Source organism: Ambystoma mexicanum, chromosome 8 (assembly GCF_040938575.1).
Source record: "Ambystoma mexicanum isolate Mex_15411 chromosome 8, UKY_AmexF1_1, whole genome shotgun sequence".
Classification (NCBI taxonomy): Eukaryota; Metazoa; Chordata; class Amphibia; order Caudata; family Ambystomatidae; genus Ambystoma; species Ambystoma mexicanum.
The window spans coordinates 1,619,339,377-1,619,365,222 of NC_090929.1; the positions used below are offsets into that span (position 1 = coordinate 1,619,339,377).

At 45.0% G+C, this 25,846-nt stretch overlaps 1 protein-coding gene across 21 annotated transcripts in view; it reads right to left on the reverse strand.

Annotated features, from left to right (window-relative positions):
* The window catches only part of ABLIM1 (actin binding LIM protein 1), a 1,283,500-nt gene that overhangs the window by 596,796 nt on the left and 660,858 nt on the right, over positions 1 to 25,846 (reverse strand). The window lies entirely within an intron of this gene.

Consider the following 25,846-nt stretch of genomic DNA (forward strand, 5'->3'; position numbering starts at 1 on the left):
TCAGCCCATCAGTCGGCCCTGTCCTCCTCTAACGATTACCTGACATTGTCCCCAATACGCTGCATGTGGAGGATACTGATGATGGGGTAACTCTGCAGATCGTCTTGCCTTTTCTCCATCACCCGGCCTCACATGATCATATCATATCCTCTTTGAACCTTCCAGATGGTAATGTGCCTAAGTCTGAGGTTGTCGTTACTCATAATTTAAAAGAAACTCACGGGCACTATGCCCCCACGACGAACTAGAGCTTTATCACAATTACTGATGGCTCTACCCCCTCTCCTGGTGATCCAAAGATGAACACAAGCATCTCCGGCCCATTAAACCTTGCTTTCAAACAAGCACTGAGGCTGGTGTTTTAGAAAATGGCTTCCTGAGTGAGAATCTTGATGTTCATAGTAATTAAAACCTTTCATGCTGACTCTCCGGTGGCAAGGTGGGTTCCTCATGTGAAGATACGCCTTTAAAATCTTTAAGGCGCATGTTACTGAACACTGAGTCTCTTATAAAACATTAAACAGAGGTAGCAGATTTGATTGTAGATCATAATATTGACCTCTGTATTATCACAGAGTCCTGGTTGCATGCTGCAGCAGGACCTGCCTAGATGCTGGCCCTTCTCCAGGGTTTTAACATCTAAAGAGCTGATCCCTCGCTTGGTAAGGGAGGGGGAGTTGCATACATATTCCACTCATCAAATAACGTACATCAACTTAATGATATAAATATTCCTGACTGTCAAGTGCTGCTAGCCAAGATGGCTGTGGATAATACCACCACAATAAATGTCTTCGTGATCTACCGCCCTCCTAATAATACACCAGACTTCCTAACCCATTTTTTGCAATTGTATTTCATCTTCTCTGAAACCACAATTGAACATTATTATTTTGGGGGATCTTAATATGGGTTTGGAGGACCTTTCGGATTCCCTTGCAAAACCTGTTCAAACTGCACTGGAGGAACTGGATTTTTCACAGAATGTTGTGCAAGCCACACCTCCTGGAGGGCGGGATTTTGGACTGAGTGGTATCACATAAAATGGTAATAGATAATGTGGAAATAAATCCATGTCCCTGATCTGATCACCATCTGATACAATTCCAGCTCCCCTGGATTATGCTTCCCAAAAAAAACAGAAGCCCGCCGATGAGATTGACGTGTCGTAATCTGCGGAAACTCACCCTTTCCTCTATGCTACCCTTTTTTGCCCCTGTTCTGGATAATCCTGAAAACTATGACTCTGCCGCTAAATTGGCGGTGGCTTACAATAACATGATGGGCCCTCGCTGTGAATAGTCTAGCTCCCCAGAAACAAGGATTAGTGAAAACACAACCATCCAAGTTGTGATTTACTCCTGAAATACAGAAACTAAAATGTCACAAAATAGAGCCTTACGTAGCTGGAAAAAGACCATGTCCACTGAAGACAGAATAAGCTATACATATGCTACCACTGCATATAAAACCACCATCTGCACTGCACAGCAACAAAATCTAAGTCAGATACTAAGGAACTGTTCAAAATCCTGAGAGAGTTGGAAGATCCTCACCCTCGCGTCCCTTCTATCACAAAGGATACCAAATGGTGCACTGCCATTCGGAATGCACTGCAAAAATTGAGAAAATCAACAATGACATCTTGGTTGACTTGGGCTCCCTGAATGACTGTTCCCCCACAGGCAAGTTTGGAAGACCGGTCACCTCCTTGCCTCTTTTAGAAAGAGGAAAGCAGACGTTCTGGCCATTTTGGAAAAAATCACATCAACAATTTGTAGGGGTGATATCTTCCCGGGATTCCATTGTTAAATCGTGTGCTAGGGGACTTGCCCCTTTTATCATCAAATTTGAGAATTACTCCTTCCTAGATACCCATGTCCCTGTGGAGATAAAAGAGGCTTGGATTTCTCCTCTCTTAAAGAAATCTACCCTGGATCCTAATGTGGTGGGCAATTACTGCCCAATCACTAATACACATTTTTTTACTAAATTGTCTGGATGAAATAGCCCATCGTCAAATCCAAGATTTTCTAAGCTTACATAACCGCCTAGGCCCAAAGCAATCAGGATTTAGAAGCGCTCACAGTACCTACTCCACCCTATTGGAGCTCAGAGCCAACATTATACAGTACTGTGAAAAGGGAACACTGCTCTCCTGATGCTTATGGGGCTCACTGCAGCATTTGATCTGGAGGTCCATTTCATACTGGGGGCTAGATTGCTGGATTATGCCTTGTTCTCCCGGGAGGCTTCTTCTTGGGTTCCTTCATTTCTAACAAACTGGACAGCCAGAGTGAATTATGAAGACGCTACGGCTGATAGTTTCGTGCTATCCTGTGGTGTTCCGCAGGAGTCCTGTGTGTCTCCAACTCTTTTTAACATTTTCAACCTGCCTCTTTTTGAGCTGTTGGATTCAGAGGGCATAGTGTATGCAAACTATGCAGACGACACTCAGTGCCACATTCCACTCACTGGCAATCAGGCTCTGGATACATTGACTATTAACAGCGTATATAATCACATCCTCATTTGGATGATGCAAAATGGGTTGGCACCCCATAACGCCAAAATAGAGATCATGATTGCTGGCATGGCACCAAAACTACGCAAACTGGACACTGCCTATCGTTCCTTCCAAACTGCAGATTTCACTCTGGCGACTGTTCCTAAAGTCAAGACTCTGGGAGTGGTCCTCGATCAGCAGCTTACTATGAAAGCTCATATTAGTATGCTTGTATCAGGCGCCTCCTGCTATATTAAGCTCCTTGCTCAAATCAGACCATTCATTGACTCCTCCAACTGTGCCACCCTGTCCCGTGCCATCATTGGACTCGTCTCGATTATATGGTTCGAGCCTGCAGCAGGGTATAGGCAAAGGAGCAATAAACCGTCTACAGGTGGTGCAAAAATAACGCGGTTCGTGTGGTCAAGGGGCTTCGCAAATCACATGTTTCGGTGGCCTGAAGATTCCTACATTAGCTCCCAATTGGATAACGGACTAAATTTTGGACCCTGGGCATTGCCATGCTCGTCTGTGCGGGAAAAGACGCATCTATACCTCTAATCAGCACTCTTGGCTCCCCCTTAGGTGAACACTGAGTTCTAATAACTCATGCCTCCTGCAGATTGCTACGGCTTAACTGTCTCTTGTGGAGGGTGAATGCTTTTCCTATGCAGCCCCTTGCCTTTCCAAGACTTTGCCTCCTGATCTTTAAACAGAGGCTGAGGACCGTTCTATGTGAATAACTCATGTCCTTCTGATCTGATCTGGTCTCTTCCGGTGATCCTGTCTGACTTCCTTTTTCACTTTTGTTCTCTGTCTGACGGTCTTTCGGTCGGCGCTTCCATGTCTACAGGCTCTGTTCTGGCGCTTTAGAAATAAAATAAATAAATATGTGCCAGAGTTCTCAACCTGGGGATTCCAGAATACAATGTTGAATGGCCCGCGACGTTTCAGAATTCAGCTGCGCGTCGGATTTCCGGTTACAAGGAGCCTCTCACAGTCTAGAAACCCCTCGCTGGCATCTGGTGCAGCCTGTGTGCATGGTTTAGCAGTGATAGAAGTGCACAGAAACAGTAGGTGACAGAGTAGAAAGGAAAGGAGCAACACATTTTTCAAGGGGTGCAGTCATGCTGGTTGACAGCCAATTGAGTTTAAATAGATTTCAGTTTAGCTGTAACTGATATCCGGTGGTAAAGTAGAGGTGTGCTTTAACTTCACAAAGAACAGTTCTGGAATGGTGAAAATGGTTGCAAAATGTAGTGGAGCTGTTAACAGTAAAAAAATAAAAGTAGTGGAACACTGCTCCTGGCTGTTCCCGCTCACTTCGACCACTGTTTAGCACTGCAAGTCCAATTTGGCCCGGCTTCCTAGTCTCCTGGGTTGAATCAGTGTGTCCCTGGCACACACTGAGCTATGATATGATATGATATGGCATTTATAACGCGCCTGTACACAAGTGTTTTGCTAACGGGACTTTGGAGGTAGACCCCAAATGCCATCTGACCAGTCAAGGAGGTCGCTCACTCTCTCTTCACACTCCCACCATGTAGGAAGCACCACCTCCCTCATTGAGAAACTCTCCTACATGAAGTATGTTTCAGGTGCCGCTTTACTAGGGGATTAAACTCTCTTGCTCACTCCGGATGTAGCGCCAAGAAACCGTTTGTGGTAGCCGTGCGCTCTATAAAGAAACATGTATATTCAAGGGTACGCGTCCCCAACCACGTAGACCCAGGGGAGAAACAGAACAAGTAACAAAGAAGGAGTAGGGCACGTGAACCACACCACTAAAAAGATGAAGCGGGGTAAATTGCTCTCAGTATAGGAGCTCAATGAGGGGATAGGCCAGGTCAAGGATAGTATAAAATCAATCAATCTTTATTATACATATGTCTAATTACATTATACATAGAGCTGAGTCCATGGTAAAACAGCATCAAAACAATCAATGTTAGATATCTACAGTTAAAGTGCATATTTATCTAATGAACATCCTATAATGTAGGATGGGCATAAAGTGCATAATCCGGATACAATTCAGAAACATAGTGCACAAAAACAAAATCCAATGTCAAAAGTAATGAAAAAATATTCAAAATAAAATATGCAAAAAAGAAAAAAGAAAAAAGAAGAAGGGAGGCAAAACATAGCAGGGGTATATGCAGAAAGTAATATCCCCTGTGAAGTTCTAAGATTGTCCCCAATTACAAATTGTATTTAAAATGACCTGACAAGCTAAAAGTGCAGCAGTAGTAAAAAGAAATGCACTACTTGTCACCACTCCGACCTAGTCAACGACCAGTACCTGGTGCAGCTACCGTCAATCTGCTGTGCTACACTTGTATCTAAGAGTAGGTAGTTTCGACGACCTGCAAAAATTGTCTAAGGCGTCTATCTATCTCTTTATCAAAAAAAGAGAGAGAAGGCTTGACAGTCGTCTTCCTCAGGACAGGACAATAATGGTTATAATTTATTAAGAACACACACAGTTTTAAACAGAGAATAAATGGATATCTTGATGTTATTCCATATGTCCTTTCTTGGCGTGATTCTTTCACTTTGTGTAAAGCTGGTCGATGCGTTCCATCTTGACTCGATTCATAATTAAGCTACATCAAAAGAATAAAGAAACAAGGAAGAAGAAAAAATAAACCTTACTCAAACAGGCACGGAAGAGAGCCAGATACCAACACCGCGACATACTACTTACCAGGCAGAACAGACCTGATATTACCAACCAACGGATTGTATGCATCACTACCTTTAATTCTCATCATGATCAAACACTGGCATCTTCTCCAACTCAACAACCCTGAACTGGATTGGCCACTGTTTGCTTTCAAAAAGGGCAAAAATCTTAAAAACTGGCTCTCACAAGCAGACCGAGCCAAACCTGCCCCTCGACAATCTACTCTTCAATCGCAGTGGGGTTTTCAACATATTCTGGGGCATTTCCCATGTGGCTTCTGTAATGCTTGTAAATCCACCACGGCCTTCTCTACTGTTACCATCAATGAGAGAGTATGGTCCCTCAAGCAACATACCAGACAATTCTTGCAGGTCGGCGAAACTACCTACTCTTAGATACCAGTGTAGCACAGCAGATCGACGGTAGCTGCACCAGGTACTGGTCATTGACTGTTTAGGTCGGAGTGGTGACAAGTAGTGCATTGTTTTTTACTACGGCTGCACTTTTAGCTTGTTAGGTCATTTTAAATACAATTTGTAATTGGGGACAATATTAGAACTTCACAGGGGATATTACTTTCTGCTTATACCCCTGCTATGTTTTGCCCCCCTTCTTCTTCTTTTTTGCATATTTTTGTTTTGGAATACTTTTTCATTACTTTTGACATTGGATTTTGTTTTTGTGCACTATGTTTCTGAATTGTATCCGCATTATGCACTTTATGCCCATCCTACACTATAAAGGAACATGAACACGTGTTTAGCACAGCCAGACACATGGACTCTTATTACAGCACTTTTTCTTTACCATGTCTGTAGTGCACCTAGACACGCAGGCCATGGAAACTGCACTCTTTGCACCCAGGGCTCAGTGTGGGAAGATGCTCATAAAAGGTCAACATTGACATATTAGCGTCATGTGATCAGCTCATGCTGACACAGCTTGTAAACTCTACACACATTGTGCATCCATTCACACGGCATTGTTTGCATAAAGACCAGGCTGCAAACGTATACACACAGACTGCAAACATTGCCCATGTTTAGTTTAGTTTCTTTATTTATACCGTGCGCCGAACCCTGAGGTAACTGGGCGCCAAAGACTTAGAGCAAGTTACAACAGATTATAGACATACAGGAAAATAACAGTAAGTGCAAATGACCGGGTTACATGGTGGTCGAGTGGCAGACACAGGAAAAAAGACATTGGTTAGTATGTCAGACAGTGGGAGAGTTGTGGTTCTTGCCCTAACCACAGGCAGGAATACGGGCCTCCTTCCGACTTTGGAGGTAACCACGCCGCTATTTGCAGCATGGCTGCCTCCAAAATCGTTTCGACTCCGCCCTGGTGAATGGAGTAATTACCGGTCCATTCCAAGGTTGGAGGGGCCGGTAATTCCCCATTCACCAGGGCCCTTCCCCATTCCCATTTGAGCCCCCATAGGGCTCAATGGGATTGGGGAAGGCGCTAATAACGGTACCGTAAATTACGGTACCGTTATTAGCACTAAAGTCCCTTTGCGGGTCCCGTCCTTAACGCCTGCTAAAAGCAGGCGTTAAGGAAGGACCCTCAAAGGGAACTCGTAGTAGGGCGGTAAGGGTTTAACGGCACCGATCTCGTTACCAATGACCGTTAACCCTTACCGCCCTACTCGGAATGAGGCTGACTGTGTTGTGATGTTTATACTGTCCGATGTGTGTACACAGGTAGACAAACATAAAGTAAGGAGCAGTACACTCGAGGACTTACTGTTCGTTGTGTGTGACATTGAGCCCTTTATTGCCATGCAACTGTCTAAAGGAGGCAAAGCTCACTCTAGACAGACCCAATAAAGACGTCTACAGTTCCCCAGGAACAGAGGGGGCGCCTGTGCTGTAGAGCACCTGCCCAAAAGTGTCACACAAGGGCAGACAGAAGAACTGATGGGAATTCAGAGGTCAGGTGACCCCTTTCACCCCCCCCGCGTGACAGGTGCGGAGTCGTGATGTCACCAGTGTGCCTGTACAGTCTCTCCCCGGATGTGCATGGCAACGGTTGCTAAGCATTGCACTCAAAGAAAGACATAACACATGTACGCATTTCCACGCCGCAGCTACCCTGATATTAAGGACTAGGCACGCCGTCTCAAGGCACTCCCGGGGTGTATATGTGTGATACAAGAGTACTCAGGCTGCTTTTGGTACGGGCTTGCAAAGTGGAAAAATCACTTTTGTAGGCAGCGGCTTATAGCGAGTTGGCCTGGTGTGTTAGATAGCCTGGTCGGGCTGGGGCAGAGTCAGTGAATAAGGTGGCCCCCGCGTTTCTTAGAATCCTGCACAGCGCAGAGAGAACCAAGGGTTGTATTGTCACAATGGACTCCTATGGGCGAGGGGCAGAAACCATAGCTCAGATCTCTCTACAACGTTGTTTCTCCCAGACCCCGCTCGTTCCAATTGCCTAAAAATGCTTCTGGTGCCGTCTCTGCAGAGGAGGAAAGCGACAGGTTACCCCTAAAGCAGGAGTATGCAACCTTTGGCTCCCAGATACTTTGGACTGCAACTCCCATGAGCCCTAGCCAGCATAGTTAATTAATAGGGATCATGGAAGACGTGGTCCACTGTGAGATGTGTAAATCAGGATTGTGGAGCAGAGGTCCCTTTAAACAAGTTACACAATCGGCCTTTTAGACACAACATACAATCCTGCGTGTATTGGAATGTAAGGAACAGGTTCTGTTGTATAAAGGTCTATTTCTACGTCGATTGGGGAAGAATTAAGAGCATTGCAGCAATAATGTGTTCCATACCCCAGACACAAGCTCTATCACACCCCCTCTCTCTCGTGAACACTGGGTTACAACGTCCATCTCTGAATGTCAATGCATGCTAGTGTGCAACTTCTACACAACAACCAAAGGGACACGACCTGGAGTAGAATCTGCGAAATGCGGCCATTTCAGGAAATCATCATTACATTTGACCAAGTTCCTGAAACTTGCAAAATTAGCGGGAAAAATAATCACCTGCACTTTTTCAGCAGATAAACTCCACAAAAATGGCCTTTGTGATTAACACAAATCACCAGAGCCTAAAAAAACGACAAGTTTATCTGCTGTATTTTAAAAGCAAATTCAAGTAAATCGTTTTAAGCCATAGTTTGCATTTATTTTGTAGATAACAAATGCTGCGAATTACTTTTGCAGTTTTTCTTTTCAGCAAACTAAGCGAAAACTCTTTAAAAAAAAGTGCCCATATTCTTCTAACAAAGAAATCATGAAAATTGGCTTACGATTTTTTTCTGCTATTCTACCAGAGATGTCATTGGAACACTATTATAATGTTCACACTGGCCTGAGGAGAAATAGCGTTAATTTCACCCATTTAGGCTGGCGGAATAATTTAAAGTTCACAAAGTTCTAATAAGGAAAGTAACCATGTCCGTCCATATTTCTTAATTCAAATTGTTTGCCTGTTAAACAATTCTTCATATTTCCATTAATAATAATAATATTGTCAATTTACGGTAGTACTTGACAAACCGGATCGTCCCTGAGCTTCAACAATTATGTGTCATTACTAGCCAACCTATTATTAAAAAATGTATTGACCTTGGAAAGATCAAATTTTGAGTCAGCAATACAAATAGAGAAACCTGCCACCTGCAGGTTACACACAATCAATCCTATGCAGCAGGCACACGAGCCCACTGTACTGTCATACTGCTTCCAGCTACTGAACTCTCCCACTGCAGTCTCACTTTGAGGATCCTACAAGGTGGGGGCCGGCGTTCATGGAGGGTGCTTGAGGTGAATGATGATTTGCACCCGGGGAAGGGCGCTCAGCCAATCAGGTGGCTGGAACAGCGGGCGAGAATACACAATCCCCATCCTGCTGTCCCGGTCCCACGAGGCCCTTTCTTGGTGGCACTTGTTTTTCTTCCTTTTTTTCATAGCGGGGGCAACAGGGACCCTCTCCCTATTGCGTCTTCATCCCATCCACTTACCTGGTGGTCTGCAGCATTGCGCTCTGGTCCAACAGCTCCACCCGTCTGGCCGCCATCGACATGGAAAAGGGACTTCGAACCTTTTACATATGGCAGTGGCCATCTTTTATTTCTTCCCATTTTTCATCAGGAGATCGGCTGCGCTAGCGGTGCAAATGCCTTTCATGCCCTGCCAGGAGGGCGGACATGGCCTTTAACGGCCCACAGACCGAGCTGAGGCCCTCCCTTCGCTCAGGCCTGTCTTAGTTGGAGCTGGCCAGCCGTTAAAGGCCATGTCCGGCCCTCGTGGCAGGGCATGAAAGTCATATGAAGGACACACTTTCTGAGGGCTCAAAACTTGCGTAGTAGGATAAACTGGGGGCAAATTGACCCACATGGATTTAAAGAAAGGGGGCTTGCAGAATATCGCTCTTCGTATCACCAGTACCCTTCACTATACTGTTGTATTTTCACAACACCCTGATACTATTGAGAGTGACCTTCATTATTTAAGCAACACTCATCAAGGCTTTGGAAGTAGCCTGGCGCGTGCTGGCAGCACCCAGCATAGTACAGCAATTTGTGTTGAATGTATGAACTAGCACAGGGACAGTCGTGGGCATTGTATCTCCTGGCGCGATAAGGAGCAGCGGGAACAACCATCTTCCAAAGGTCCATGGTCATCGTTGGACCTGGTGGTGGCTCCAGGGAGTTGGTGATGAGCATCAGACTTGAGAAGGGCATCCTTATCTATGGTTATGAGAGGACAGGGGTCACCATTATGAATGGTTATGACCTCTGCTACCTTTGACAGAAATTGCAGAAGAATTCGAGAACGTTGGACCTAAACCTCCAATGGACAGGTGTGGGGGTTGAGAGGGGCAGCATTTCTAGAACCTAGGAGTTTGAGCTTGTACCTTGGAACACAGAGTGGAAAAGGGGTGGGGGGGGGCTTTTGAGAACAGCTGTGGCGTAAATGCAAGCAGTTAGCCAGTATTGCTTGAGAGCTGGAAGAGGACTTCCGGGGGTGAGAAGTCAAGGATGAAATCCGTAGAATGGAAAGAAGCAAAGTGGGTGGGAAAGTGGCCAACTTGACCAACAACTAAGGTCAGGCGGCCAAAGGCTATGCATGGAATCTGTGGCACAGCGTTAGGCCAGGATGCAAATTGCAAACCACGAAAGCTCTACATTTCAACATCAGACTTCTGCTGTGACACCACTAAACAGGACCCAGAGAAAAACGGGGTTACATAAAGTGCAAAGCTTTAAGTAAATCACCAGTACAAAGCCAGTACTCCGCTGTCAGATCAAAAAAAAAAAAAAAAAAAAAAAAATTAATTGGGTGTTTTTGGGCCAAAAATGTTCATTACTGGTGACTGGTCTAAAATAGTCACCTTGTCAATAAGACAAAAACATACTGATTCATTAAAAGAAACTTAATTTAAAAATTAAGTAGCTGCTTTGTTAGGTTTGAAAAAGATTTTCTGAAAAAAACAAATGATTCAAAAAAATTGCAACAAATAGACTCCCAATAAATAATGAACATTTTTATTCTAAAAACATCAATTATCTAAAAATGTGCTATTGCTGGTTTCCAATTTCAATGTCACCAATTTGCTTTGAATAAAAACAACCCATTTCTATGGTTTTCAGCCAGACTCCGCATGTTTGTGCAAAAAGGGAAACACTCTTACCCATCTGCCAAAAAATGAAAAACTCGTACCCAGCTGCCATGTTTGTTTACTACTTAAGTGTAAGTGTGTGGGTGGGCGGGGCTGGAGCAAATTTGAGATGCGCCGAGACATCTCGTGATTGGCTCAGGTGGAACTCCGTGAATCAGGCCCCTGGCGTTTGCCCAAGATCACAAGGTTGATCTGCAGTGCTGCTCCCCACCCTCTCCGTCCCATGGTAGAGGCATTCTGCGCTGGGAACTAAACAGCAACAAAAAAGGTACTAACTGCATGTCCAAATCCTTGATCTTTCCTGCAATTCATGTCCCACTACTGTACATATTGGGGAGGGCTAAGCGCACACAGCCATGGAAAGTTACATACTCCAGGACCCGCCCTCTGTCCATGCCCATCGCATCCATTCCAGGATGAGTTATGAATTCCACCGGAGCATCTGTCAGCAAACATTAATATCCTAAAGGTATCATTCGTTTCACTTCCTGACAGGGGCAGAGGAGGAATGCGGACACCGGGCGGACGCCAGGAGCGCTCACCGTCAGCAGCTCGGCATTAACTGCTTCAAAGGGCCCCGAGGAAGGAAGGCTGCTGCGAAACCCAATACCGATCTTCCTTCTCCATCACTGAGCTGCCTTGCTAACCCGGAATGCCCGTATGTTTGAAATAAATGTGTTCCACTCAGGGCAGGAACACTGGTAGCAAAGGTGTGCATTGTTCATGGCACGCACTATTGTCAGATTTAGATGAAATATCGTACATCTATATATATATATATATATATATATATATATATATATATATATATATATATATATCAAGCACGAGCCCTTGCCCCAGAGGTCCTGACACCTGTATCCAGCCTGAAGGATAACGGTTGAATCCCGGCTGGCCATCTCAGACTTTTAATGCAGCGCTTAGAAGCAGGAGCAATTCCTCGTGAAGTGCTATATAGAAAGTGTTGCTACGATCTTTATACTTATACATGGCCTGTAATAACTATATAAAAGCGGATCCCTCTAGTTATCCGTTGGCCAACTCGTCTGGTTTTTGCTTGGCACTCTGGGACTTGCAGTTTTATCATAAAAAATTCAAATTTAGGAAGACTACAAGTCTCAGCTCAATCATCATTGAATCAAAAAAATAACCGCATTTAATTTTTGTGCGGTTCATCCTGCCAAGCAGTAATTCCACACGTGGTTCACTGATGAGCAGTAATCATGTGTACACTTAAAAAACACTCTGTCCCTTAACTGCTTCACGGCTTCACACATTAACAGCAAATGCTTAGCAATTTCTCTCTGTTTCACATCTTTGCAAAATCTACAAAAAACATCCTCTTCTTTAGCCAGACCATATGATATGATAGGTTATTTATAACGTGCTTAATACACAGAGGTTTCTAAGCACGGAACCGGGGATTGAACCTGTGGCTCTCTTTGTCTTCTTGCTTCCAAGGCGAGCACATTGCCCCTGTGCTATCCTCCCAAGAGGATCTCTCCCCTTGACGAAGAATATCTCGACAGTGTTTCGTTTGGCCATATCAGGTTCAAGAGGAATCAAGAGGAATCTCAGGAAGGTGGAGCGAACTACTCTACTAGAATAACGCGATAGGGATGGAGCCAGAATACCTTGTTTTTTGTGATCTCTTTTTAGGTGAGCTAGGGAGGGATATGTGTGATATTCCATCACCGTATTAGCCCAATCCGCTATATGTAGAGCCTTCTTAACTTTATCTGGGTTGCCTGTAAGATCTAACATAGACCACCCCGTCTCTGCCAATTACAATTTATTTTTTCTTTATTTGATTTAGTTGTCATAACAACTTTTCAAATAGGACGAGCCTCTTTATTCCGGACAAAGCTGGGAGTCTGCCAAGCACACATGCTTCTCCGAAATCCAACATCAGAGAATTTGCTGATGGTTCTACCATCTTCCTATGAAATGATAGGTTGCCCCAAAAGGCTCTAGCCTTCAATGAAATACGGCCCAGCTCATATTGAATTATTAGATGCAGCGTGGAGGATGGAAGACAAAGGACTCTTCACCAGATCAAGGCTTCCAAATGAGGCAAATAATCTATTAGGGCTGGATCATATATTTCAATCCCATAAAGTTGCTAAGGGATAATCTTGCCCTCAAAAAACACGGACAGGGCAAAAGTGAAAACTTGCCAAGTTTAGAATCCACCCTGTGCAATCAGTTTGCTAACTTAACGTCCTTGGTGTGGAGCCATGAGCGAATAGAAGTAAGAGAGGGTCTAGTAGTTATCACAAATCCAAGATATAGAAAAGAGTCGATCTTCTCCACTGACTCTGCTTGAACATACCGCTTGAATGGAACTTTTTTCTCAGTGCTCGATAGTTGCATTACCTGTGTTTTTGCAGAGTTGATAGATAAAAGTGTTCCACTTTTATCCACTTAGGAGTGTTCCACTTAGGTGATTTGAACCGGTGGCAAGGAGATGCCAAGGGCAAAGAAGCCCTTGAGCTGGAACAATCGCTTACTAATGCAGCATTAACAATACATAACGACAAACCCGATCCACATTGGAGGCCACATCTTGGACTGTGTGGCAACCTGTGATATGGCCATTTGCAATTTTAACACCAACCACTGAATTTGGTCAGCCCACTGCAAGGTTGAATGCGAAATCTGTCTGCCCGCTCCCAAGAAATTACTTTGTGAGTCACCTAAGAAAATTCGAAACAGGAACTATAACAAACTTAAGACAGGAAATCTAGAACTCTGTATGCAAGCTGTTATGAAAGAAACCTAGGAACTAGATTTCCCAGACAGACTTGCAGAAATTTTCAAATTTCAAATCGCCCAATTACTAGATAACATTGCGCCATTAAAAACAAAGACCATCACAGATCGACCTAATCAACAAGACAGGTTCGCCCCTGACTTAAACATTTTAAAACAGGAAAAAATACAAGCAGAACGCATCTGGGCAACAAACCCAAATATTGAATATAGAAATAAATGGAAAATATTTAGAACAAAAATACAAGACAAGGATTCTCGAAGCAAAAAAATTCTATTATAATGCTCAAATTGAACAGGCTGGACATAACACCCAAAAACATTTTGAGCTATATAGACCCTGGGAAAAACCTACTGCACTCACTCAAAGCACTAACCCCAACAAGGAAGATTGCGAACAAGTGCAAAAAAGCTTTTCAATACAAGGTCTTATTAGCCAGTAACAAAACCCAAAGCTCAAAAAATATCACAAAGACTTCCTCAGATCAAAAGAAGGACATCTATGTTAACAACGCTACTCATATGTCCCATTTTGATTTTCAAACTATGACAATCGCCGACACTATTCAGATGCTAGAACATATTAGGCCTACTTCCTGTATCGCGGATCTTCTACCATCCAAGACCATACTTAATAATACCAGCATTTTTGCACCTTTCTTCACAAGATTAATAAACGCTTTCTTCGTACACAAGAAAGTTCCCACCTCTATTAAAGAAGTAGCAGTTACGCCTATTGCTAAGAAGCCAAGACTTAGTGCTAAAGACCCAGCAAACCTACCGCCTACAACAAATACTCCTTTCTTGCTGAAAATACTAGACTAGGCAGCTACCATCCAATTGCAGGCTCACTTTGAATCTGCGGCCGCTTTTCATCATAAACAATCTGGCTTCTGCAGAAACTACAGTACGGAAAGTGCATTATTGGACCTGCAGACACAAATGCTAAAAAGTATAGATGAGGGTAAAACGGGCCTGCTCATTTCATTAGATCTCTCTGCGGCAGTCAATCTCTTAGACCATGACAGACTACTGGAAGCACTGGCTGAAATTGGAAAATGTTCAAACCACATAGTAGACTGGATCCACTCTTTTCTGAGTGAAAGAAAATCTAAGTTATGTTGGGGTACGGCTTGCTCAGACCCTACTGCCATTAAATAGGGAGTACCACAAGGGGCCTTTATTTCTCCAATCCATTTTAACATTTATATCAGGCTCTTATGTAACAAACTAGAAAGCATGGACTTTCACTTCACCAACTACGCCGACGACTTCCAGCTTACTACAAACCTTAGTGGTGACCACGCTGAAGATACTAAAACCGTTAACCACGTATACTCAGTCATCCACGAATGGATGACTGAAAACTGGATGTGCTTCAATAGCTCGAAGACAGAGTTTATGATCTTTGGAACCAGTCAGTCTAGAAGGAAATTGGATGAAGCCTGCACTAGATTCACTTTAGACACCTGTACCATCAAGGTGGCCGAAAAAGTAAAAACCATGGGCACAATATTTGAGGCATCCCTTAACATGGATGAGCATGTCAACTAAGGGACCAAAATGCTCATTACCACCTAACCCGAAACCTTTGTTCGAGCCATAATCATGCCCTGGCTGGATTATTGCAACGCCCTACTATGTGGAGCAAGCAAAAAGAATATGCAAAAACTACACACTGTTCAAAACGACGCCATCAGGATAATCCACAACACCACCAGGAAGGAACATATCTCACACTGCAGGAAGCAGCTTCACTGGCTACCCGTAGAGAAATGAATTCAGTTTAAGACGCTGGCTCTGGCCCATAGATGCCTATGTGTAGAGGCTCCAGTCTACCTAAAACAAACACTAAGAAAATACTCCCCAAGTAGGACTTTGCGCTCAAGTGCCACACACCTTCTGGTTATCCTACATGCTAAAAGAGCTCAAGAAAAGGGCAGATCTTTCCCTGCTAAGGCAGCCACAAAGTGGAATTAACTTCCCATATCCTTGCGATCTGAGGTCAGTTACACGCAGTTTGGAATACATCTGAAAACAACTCTGTTTGAGTAAACTAGTCCTTTCATCCACCTAGCTCTCCCTCCAGTCTTTATGTTGTCTGTTTTGCGCCATGATGCCTGCGGGCTATGGCGCGGTAGAAATAAATATTAAAATAATAAATAATGAATTGGCACTGACAAAGGCAGAGAAGCCATTCTACACATGTTGAAGACCGACCAGGGTATTATTAAAGATTAGATAGTCATCTGCATAACCCGTCCATAGAGGGCTTAAAATAGATATTTTCGAGATTGCCAAAGCCGCAGGCTGCAAATATTGGTCTAAGTCTGCCATATACAACTTATAAAGGTAGAGGGCTAACACGCATCCCGCCTCACGCCTCTACAGGTTTGTATCAGGTGAGACAAGACCCCTTGATGATTTGGGCTAACTTGTATAGTGGAGTGGTTATGGAGAGCGACTATCTATCTCAGAAGACCAGGGGGAATAACCCACTGCTGCAGCTTGTGACATAGCAAGGCGCGGTCCACCGTGTCGAATGCTGCTGCAAGGTCGATTGAGGCAAAATACACTGGGTTACTCCCCTTTGATCAAGACTGACACTGAATGCACTTAAGTAACATGCCATTCGATTGGGTGCCCATCCCCTTTCTGAATCCTGTTTGCCATTTAAATATTAAGTTCTGGCTAGTAGCCCAGGACTCAAGATGTTCCAACAGGAAACAGGAGAAGATTTTTGAGTCTGCGTCAAGGATTGCAATCCGGTGGCAATTGCTTGGATTCACTCTATCGCCCCTCTTAGATAAGTATGATGCGGGCACTATCCCAAGTCGAAGGAAATCGCTAAAAAGTCATGATATCTGAAAATAGAATATAAAGGATTTCCATCTAGTGTGACAAATTTGTTTTAAAGAGACAGTTTGAGAGTCCATTGGGGCAGGGGGCCAGTGAGTTACTGATTCTCCCAATTAGATTTATACGTTTGGGCTGTGAAAGGCCGATGTCAAACTGGGCACCATAAGAGGCTGCCTTAATCGTCCCAGAAGGGGACGGATTTTGGGGCGGGTCATAGAGTGTTTCAAAATGTTGTAGCCTGGCTTCCTCTGTTACAGCATTCACCAGCCTACCCACTTGGATATTTCCTGTAGCGTTAATCAGGGTCCAGAAGGTCCTTGAATTACTTAGACCCAATGCAGCGAGCATTGTTTCCGAGTCCAATTGAAGGCGATGAGCTCTAGATGAACGGAGCCAACTTTTGTACCCCTGAATATGCTTCCTTCTTATTCACCTCTTTGGACTGATCAGATAGGCAGGAGTCGTTTTTAATATGCCTAAGTAGGAGTCTCAGTACTCTTCTTCTATTGACCACCTCCCCATTATATGTATGTAAGTGAGGAGAAGAGCGCGGCTTCCTCCTGCCGGCCCTAGGGATGTTAGGGGCAATTACTCCACCCACGAAGCACTCAAAGTTCTCGACCGAGAAGTCAATCTGCATTTCATGCTTAGACATAGATGCAGTTGCTCCAACAAATGTTTGAGTGACTTTGGTTAGCATATGCAATGTCCAATGTAGGCGATTACCCTGATTATTCGGGATGACTGCTCTCCACCCCAAATTTGTAGCAGTGTGGCCGTTGGCAATTCCCAATGGGTCAAAATAAGCTGCCAAAAGGGAGTGGTCAATAAGCCCCCTCCTTAGAACTTGAAAGCAGGAACAATTGTCCCATCAACCAGTGCCCCACAAAAATGTAATCGATGATGGAGGAACTCGGCCCATTAGACCAGGTTTCCGAGGGGGGAATATCCCCTCTTACCGAGCCATTAAGAGAAAAAAGCCCCATGCCTGCAAAGCGGTCTGCCCTCACTCTTCCGTTCTTTATTTTGAAACCCTCATTTCTTGAACCTGTTTCAACCCGGCCCATCGCCGAAACACAATCTGAGTTTAGATCGCCTGACAGCAGAACGTGCCCAGACGGTGTAGTATTGTACCAATCCGCAACACGTAAGGCAACCAATTAAACCACTTCCACTAATGCTCCCATGCCCCAATGCCAATAGAAACTGATCACCAGAACATTCACTACCAAATTGGGTACAAATCTATTACGAGTGGCCAATATACCAAACTGAACTTCAAAAGATGTTACTTACTATCTTGATGAACGGGGAAAGTTTCACCAGAGTCAAAAGGCCACCATGTGGATGACCATTGTTGCCCTGTCGTCCCGCTTGATGGACGACCTTAAAACCATCAAAGGCCGGCTGTCACTTAAGCCATGTTTCCTGCAGGTTTACAACTGAGTGATTTCTTAATTTGCGAGCCAAAGAAACATTATTAAACCGACGAGTATGATTTCTGGAATTGAATGAGGATACCAAGAAACAATCAGATTTCCCATCTGCGAATTCAGACATGGCCCCCCTGCCCACAGACGTAATAGCGAGCAGGAGGCCATAAGCCATGACCAATCTCAGCTTTCTTCATAGGCCATAAGCTTTCTTTTTAGTGCCAGAACTTGCTCTTCTACTGAGGCCCTGGCAGCAATGGTTGCTTTCCACCATGCTCCTGTTGGAGTTCCCTCAGTTGAGTCTTCCCCTGCCAAGAATTGATATTAAATGGCATTAATCAAATTGGAGTTCCCTCAGTTGAGTCTTCCCCTGCCAAGAATTGATATTAAATGGCATTAATCATCTCAAATGGTCACACTCCTTGAGTAGGGTGTCCATAACTAATCTTGATTTTAAATAAATCACCACTTGATCAAGTCTGGATCTATCAAGAAATAATACACTGGCCACATCACCGGACATGATTCCGCCCAGCGTGGATATTTCTTGTAGGAGGGACAGTATATTTGATCGATTCAAAACTGAGGAGCGGGTTTCTGGAATCACGCTTTCAATCACCACAGTTAGAATGTCTTTCTGCCTTTTCAGCTGTTTTGTGCAGTGCGATGTGGGCAAACCCAGTGGACCCTGCGGGCAACAGTCCTCTGTGGGTGTCTCAAACGTATTCGGGCCTCTTTGTATAGTCTTTAACCCTAGGATAGCAGAGGGTGCGGCCCCTTGTTGTTCGAGGCAAAGTGGCTGCCAAGAATGATTGAGAGATGGTGGCATTTTTGGACTGCAGAACGCCATCGGAGACACCCTGGGGGGAGCCGTTACTGCCACTGGGGCTCCTTGTGGACCCACCACTTCAGGAGATGGTACCCCTTTTTCCTCTCTCTACCCACCCTTTAAGACTGGAACCGAGGGCCTAATGGGCTGGCTAGTGACCGGTCCTGTGTCCACCACTGACTCCCCAGCCCAACTGAGCTGGGACAAGGCAGCCTTGACTGCTGTCTGTGCAAATAATGAGTTGATAAAGCCTCATGCGCTTTGCTTCTTTAAGTTTTTGGACGGCGTATTTTTAGATTTTTTTCAACTGTACAGCCCAGAGTCTTTTGTTCAAACGGGATTTCCCCAACAACCCCAGTTTTGTCACTGGTGCCATACTCAGGATTTCCTCAACCAAGTCCTTAACTGGTATCCCCAACAACCCCAACTTTGTCACTGATGCCATACTCAGGATTTCCTCAACCAAATCCTCAGCTGGTACCTCCTAGATACTGATGTCAGATGGTTTGTGGTGCTTCTCCGGGACTATGTCTATTTCCTGTAGTTCAATTGCTGGCTTCAAGGATGACCGTCGAGCCGACTCTAACTTGGGAGGCTGCCCCTGAGGTAGTGCCTGCCGGTCTCCATAATGATGGTTATTTGCCAAAGGAAAGCCCAAAAAGGCTGTCCCAGGAGTCCCCTGAGCTTCCTGGACAGACACGACAGCTGGGTCCTCAGCAGGCAGCATAGTCTTCGAAGCTGTAGCCATTGACCCAAGCTTTCGTGAAAGAAGAAATTCCTGGGCAGCTGCGTGAAGGCCAATGTTTTAACATTTGAATAGTAGAGATTCCAGGAGGGCTGTATTTGCTTTTGTCTCTCTCGGAATGCCTTCATAAAGAGAGACTAGTATGCATAGCACCTGGATTATTTCTGTAAATAAATCATCTTTCTCTCCACCTTTACCACACTGCATTTTACACATCACTGCGGATAGTCGCCGAGGGGCCAGGGCAGTGGGTGATGGTACCGGCGATAATGAGAAAAATTGAGTGCGTGAGGTGCCTTGAACATTTTGTTGAAAGCCAGAGCAATCGAGCATATCTGGAGGAGTGCCCACCATCGAGAGATTTGATGGTGTACTATCTGCATGTTGGGCATTCTCAGGGGAAACTTCTTGCACCTGACAATTATGATGGTCGCTAAAACATAGTTTGCAGCTGGGATAGGCGGCACTGTCTCGCGTGTTGCTGCGAAGAAAGACGTGATTAAGTTCAGGCTTTGTTTTTTAGTTTTTTGCAATTGATTTCCTCTAGAATGCTGGAAAGGGTTTTCAGCCCGAGGAAAATCTGTCTCCGCGCAAGAGGGCAGGAAGGAGAGAGCGGTGGCTGGCAACATCTCATCGTCTGTGATGGGTCGAGTAAATGGAGAGTTAACTATGGTGCCGCTGCGCAGATCATACATTGTTCCCCGCTTCGTGGCAAAACTTTCCACTCACTGTCTTTTCACAGTCGATCAGAGGTTGCAATCCAACGTGACAGTAGACCAAGCGACGTGGTGCTGTGCTCCTCTGCCGACTGCCCAACACCTAACACACGGCACACACACAGCGCGTGCTCTGTTGTGAAGTCTTTGTAGTGCCGTACCGCCTCCAAAAATAAAAAGTGAAAGCAGACTCCAAACTCCTGTGCAAAACACAGGCACTCCAAAGTCTGTGTGAGTACTGTGAGACACCTAACACACTGCACACACACTGTGCACACTCAGTGCCGTTGTGAAGTCTTTGTCGTGCCGCTCTGCCTCCAAAAATAAAAAGTAAAAGCAGACTCCACACTCCTGGGAAAAGCACAGGAGCTCCAAAAGTCTGTGTGAGTACTGTCAGACACCTAACAAACTGCACACAGATATTAGGCCCTTCTATGAGAGACCAATGGGCCTCATTACAAGTTCCCTACTTTACCACCATGGTGTAAACTCTGTTTACACCATGGTGGATGGCGGATTTACCGCCCCATTCCAAGGTGAGTGGGGCGGTAAATCCCCATTCCCCATTTACCCTTCCCCATTCCCATTTTTGCCCCATAGGGCATAATGGGAGTGGGGAAGGCGCTAATTACGGCACCGTAAATTACGGTGCCGTAATTAGCACCAAGGCGGGTTAGCGCCTTGCATTTTAACGCCTGCTAAAATCAGGCTTTAAAATGGTAATCAGGCGTTAAGGGTTAACGGCACCGACGGCGCCGTTAAACCCTTAACGCCTGGGTTGTAATGAGGCCGAATGTCTCAATTGGATGTCAGAACCTGTACTAGTCTTTCCTTCAATTAAAATGTGTTCCTTCCCTCGCCCTGTTAGGCTTTAACGTTAAGAGCTGGTTGCAAGATAGGCTATCAGGTAACTAAGGCACTGAAACTATTGCGGTAGAGATTTGTATGGCACTTGCAGTCCCAGGTTCGTTTTGTGGCATTGGCAACTCAGGCCTTCAAACTTACAAGGTCTGTACAAGAATTACCATTGAGAAGCATTATTAAAAAGCATGCTGTTGCAGAATAGTCACTCAAAAATGTGATTGTCTTAAAAGATGGGCAATAATAAAAAACATATATTAAACATCTTTTTAAAGAAAGTTCCTATGTAAAATTTTGCACAAATAATGTTTAAACTCCTTTCATTTCAAGCACTAGGAGGCATCCTGCTCTCTGGCACTAATGAAGCAAACACTGCTGTAATAAAAGCTATCAGAAGGTGGCTTTTGCTTCATTATTGCCACGAGGGCAGTGATTAACACACGCACAGGAGGCTCATCCATTTCACAAAATGGATGCGTCCTATAGCTTGAAATGAAAGGGGTTTAAACATTATTTGTGCAAAATTTTACATAGGAAATTTCTTTAAAAAGATGTTTAACATATGTTTTTTATTATTGCGCATCTTTTTAGACAATCACATTTTTGAGCGCACTATTCCTTTAAGTGGTAGGAGTCATGCATCACAAGCAAAGTTGCTTATGTCTTAAAATCAGATACCCTCAGATGCCCACTACGTCGTACACTTATAAACTCTCAAAACTCTGTCCCTAAGTGAACAGAAAACTCAGCAGCCCTGCCCCGCCTCTCCCTAGGTTAAAAAATAGCAATGACTAGCAGAATGGTCCCTCATAAAATATGTTCCTGGATGGTGGTTGTTAGGTTTAGGTGCATTTATTTTAATATGAAAAGTGGAATTATAATGTCTATTAATCTGGAAAACATGTTTGCTTACTTTTGTAGCTGCTATTAGCAGTGAAATGACAGATCAAAATAGGACCAGGACACAGTCACTCATAAGCACTAGGACAGTAGGTGTTTGCGACTGTAGAGACCTTTTTTTCAGTAGGAGTTATTTTGTCCTCTTCTTTAATAGAAATACTGGAATTAATCAGACATACATACACATGTGTAAATAATTCTATCAGAGTTATGCGTATATATGTTTTGTTTATAGTAAACACACTTTATTCTGGGGGTGAAATGCTTAGTTAATAGACCATACCTTAGGTGAGGCAGAAATAAGAGTTCACCAATTCCAATCCTTTCATTGGAACTACTGAGCTCCTGTTTCTGCGCTCCATAATCAAATGATCTCATAATTCAGGCGCACTCAATCTACCACTGGCCGGTTTGCCTGTTCCCAACCCAACAAGGCAGCCAGTGCTACATGCTCTGCCATTGCAGCGGGGCTGCTGCATAAGTAAGCCCGAGCATGTGCCATGTTACTCCCCTGAGGAGGCAGACTGCAGTGCTCAGCACCCATATTGCAGACTTGGGGTCCCACCCTGTGGTTGGCGGGCATTCTAGGTTTTCAGAAGTCCCGGCAGAAGGGGTGCAGGCTGCAGCAGATGTAGGGTGTATTTGGTGGGGAGCTGCCTGGTCTTCCAGATCCAGCCAGAACCGTCCAGTAATGTGGGACCACTGGCAGCCAGAGTCCGGCCAATCAAATGGAAGAGGATCCTGTGGCTCACCTGTGGCTCTCCAGTCTCCGAATCCCGAGGTTTTTCAGATCTTCCCTGGGGATCCAGAGAAGAGCAAGACACCCTGTACTGCCTTTGGGCAGCTCTGATGAAACACCCCCAATACTATTAATATAAGTTTAAGCCGGCTTCTTAATAATACAGTTTATGGGGCTTTACCAACTTACATCTGTTCCTGCGCTTACAAGGAGATCTTGTAGACAGGTTGTGCAATTGCAGGAAGATAGAGATGCTTGTCTTTACGCGATGCTTAAGACTGTGTAAGAAGACATGTGGAAGGAGCAAAGCATTTAGATGTGTGTGACCTTAGCAGGAGTGTCACCTTGCCTTGAAAGCAGGCCACAAGTGCAGTGTCCTTTCAACTAGAGAGAATGTGCCCTCAGCACATTCTGAAGAACTCAGCGCATAGAAGTCAGATCACCGGCTTAAGTTTCCACATTATGGAGCAGGGTGAGAGGGTCAGGGTCCCACAAATGCCTCTTCCAGGGGCCTCACTCCAGTCTACTGTGTGACCTTGCATTCCCCAGCTGCAGGAAGTTGGGCGGTCAAGTCCTTCAGTTGTAGAACAAAAACCTAGCAGACCAACAGCAGCAACAACAACAAATGAACTGAATGTGACAAAATGTGCAAAGGGCATGTGTGGTATTTGTTACTTGCTGCACCCAGAAGAGGTCTGTCTGGATTAAAGCACTGTATAAAAAACGAATTATTAATGCAGGCAGACTGTATGGAGTGGAAGAAACTTTCATTATGGCTGTATAATGCTAGCGTGTTAGCCAGGTCTAGCCTCCGGGTCTTTCCAATGTTTCAATTGAATTGGGCCAAACCTCCTGTGGCCGGGCGCTGTTACTCTGACAAAGGAAGCATAAAAGCTTCAAGAGGTCATTTTCTGTTTCTGCTCCCTGCTGGCAGCTTTACTTTGTTCTGCTGTGCAGGAGCCAATGAACCTGTCCGGTGGTAATCTGCAGGTACTCGCCCCTCCCTCCATTGCCTTATCTAGGATTTTGCCACAGAGCCGAGGCTTATAGTATAGACACATTGGGCCTCATTACGACCCAGGCGCTAATGGGTTAATGGCGCCGTAAAAGGTTGCGGCGCCGTTAACCTATTAGCGCCTAATTACGAGGTCCCTTCGCGGGACCCGAACTTAACGGCTGGTTTTACCAGCCTTTAAAGTAGGGACCCGCAAAAGGACCTTGGTGCTAAGTACGGTGCCGCAATTTGCGGCACCGTACTTAGCGCCTTCCCCATTCCCATTGAGCCCTATGGGGCAAAAATGGGAATGGGGAAGGGCCATGGCGGCATGGGGAATTACCGCCCCACCAACCTTGGAATGGGGTGGTAATTCCCCATTCCGCCATGGCGGACACCGGCATGGACCATGGTGCTAATAGCACCATGGTCCTCCGCCTGGGTCGTAATGAGGCCCTTTCTCTAAGGATGCATGGGTGCACACAAACTAGTGCAGAGTCACTTTAAAGGTGTACTTTCTGGACAAATGCAGACCTCTCTAAAATATGTTAACTTAGTAGAGACATGTTTTACCCTGCTTTCAGCTCTTTGGTGTGGGGGCAGTGAATATGCTTTATCAGTCATACTCAAGGGGCCTCATTACGACCCTGGCGTTAACCAATGGTGCTATTAGCGCCATGGTTAACGCCGGTAACTTACAGAATCCGCCATTGGTGAAATGGGGAATTACCACCCCATTCCAAGGTTGGCGGGGAGGTAATTCCCCATTTACCATTGGTCCTTCCCCATTGCCATTTTTGCCCCCTAGGGCTCAATGGGAATGGGGAAGGCGATAATTACGGTACCGCAAATTGCGGTACTGTAATTGCCTTCAAGGTCCCTTTGCGGGTCCCTACTTTAACGGCTGGTACAGACCAGCCGTTAAGGTCGGGAGCTGCAAAGGGACCTCGTAATAATGCGTTAAGGGGTTAACAGCGCCGCAACCTTTTACGGCGCCGTTAACCCCTTAACGCCTGGGTCGTAATGAGGCCCAAGGTGTGGTAAAATCAGATAACTCACCTATTGGAAGGTTACATTAGGACACATATTCTCTAGTATCATCTGTGTACCACACAACTTCCTCCCCATGGTCATATGTGATATTACCGAAGCAAATTTCAGAGTGGTACATTTCACCGGAACCAAAATACTGAACAAATACAGAATTCTTTTTTTGTTTGTTAATTTGGGGGTCCCCCTCTCAAGCCGCTGTCTTTCTATCCTTATAACCCCAACCCCATCCCGACCCATTTTAACCCCTTACCGCACTACCCTATATATATTTATTTAATATTTTCAGTATTTTGCAGTTTTATAGTTGCAGTGAAATGTACCACTCTGAAATTTGCTTTGGTAAATTGACTGGGTACCCCTCCCCACAAGCAAAGCACTTTAGTGTTGTTGCACTGAAAGCACTTTTCCGTTTCCAAGTGTTAAATTGGGTGTGGTATCAGATATGTGCTCCAGTGACACAAAACGGTACCAATTGAAACTGTTTGTGCTCCCCAAAAACGTATGCACAATTATCTCACTGCCCTTTTGTAGTCGAAAACCTAAAGCTACACCAGATCAATGCATTCTTGCTAACACACGCGGTCAGGTTTCCCCAATTTTTGGCAAGAGGGCCTCCCAAATATAATTTTGAAATGGGCCCCCGCACATCTTCTGCCAGTGCTGGTGCCAGCTGGTAAGAGATCCCTGCACACTGCTGCGGATGTGGGTCCTCAAACTTCCCGGGCTTGTTCTTTGTTACCATTGGGTTGTGGGTCTGCGCGTGTGCCACTGTGTGAATGAAATGCATGCCTAAATCAGGGCATGTTAGACTAGTCCCTGTACCGGAAGTAACAGAACATCAGTTCACTTCAACCTTCCGGCTTCTGTGTGACTTATATGCTGCAAGCCTGGAGAGAAAGCAATGGAACACTGAATCAAACAAAGCATGGAAAACAGAAAGCAAAGCACGGGTGGGGGTTGGGGGGTAGACGGGGGCTTGGAGAGGGGAGTGGGCAGGTGGAGGAGAAGTGGGTGAACAGGAGACAGAGGGCCTCATTACGAGATTGGTGGTAGTCATGGCGCTATTTGCGCCATGACTGCCACCAATAATGGGTTTGGCACCGATGTA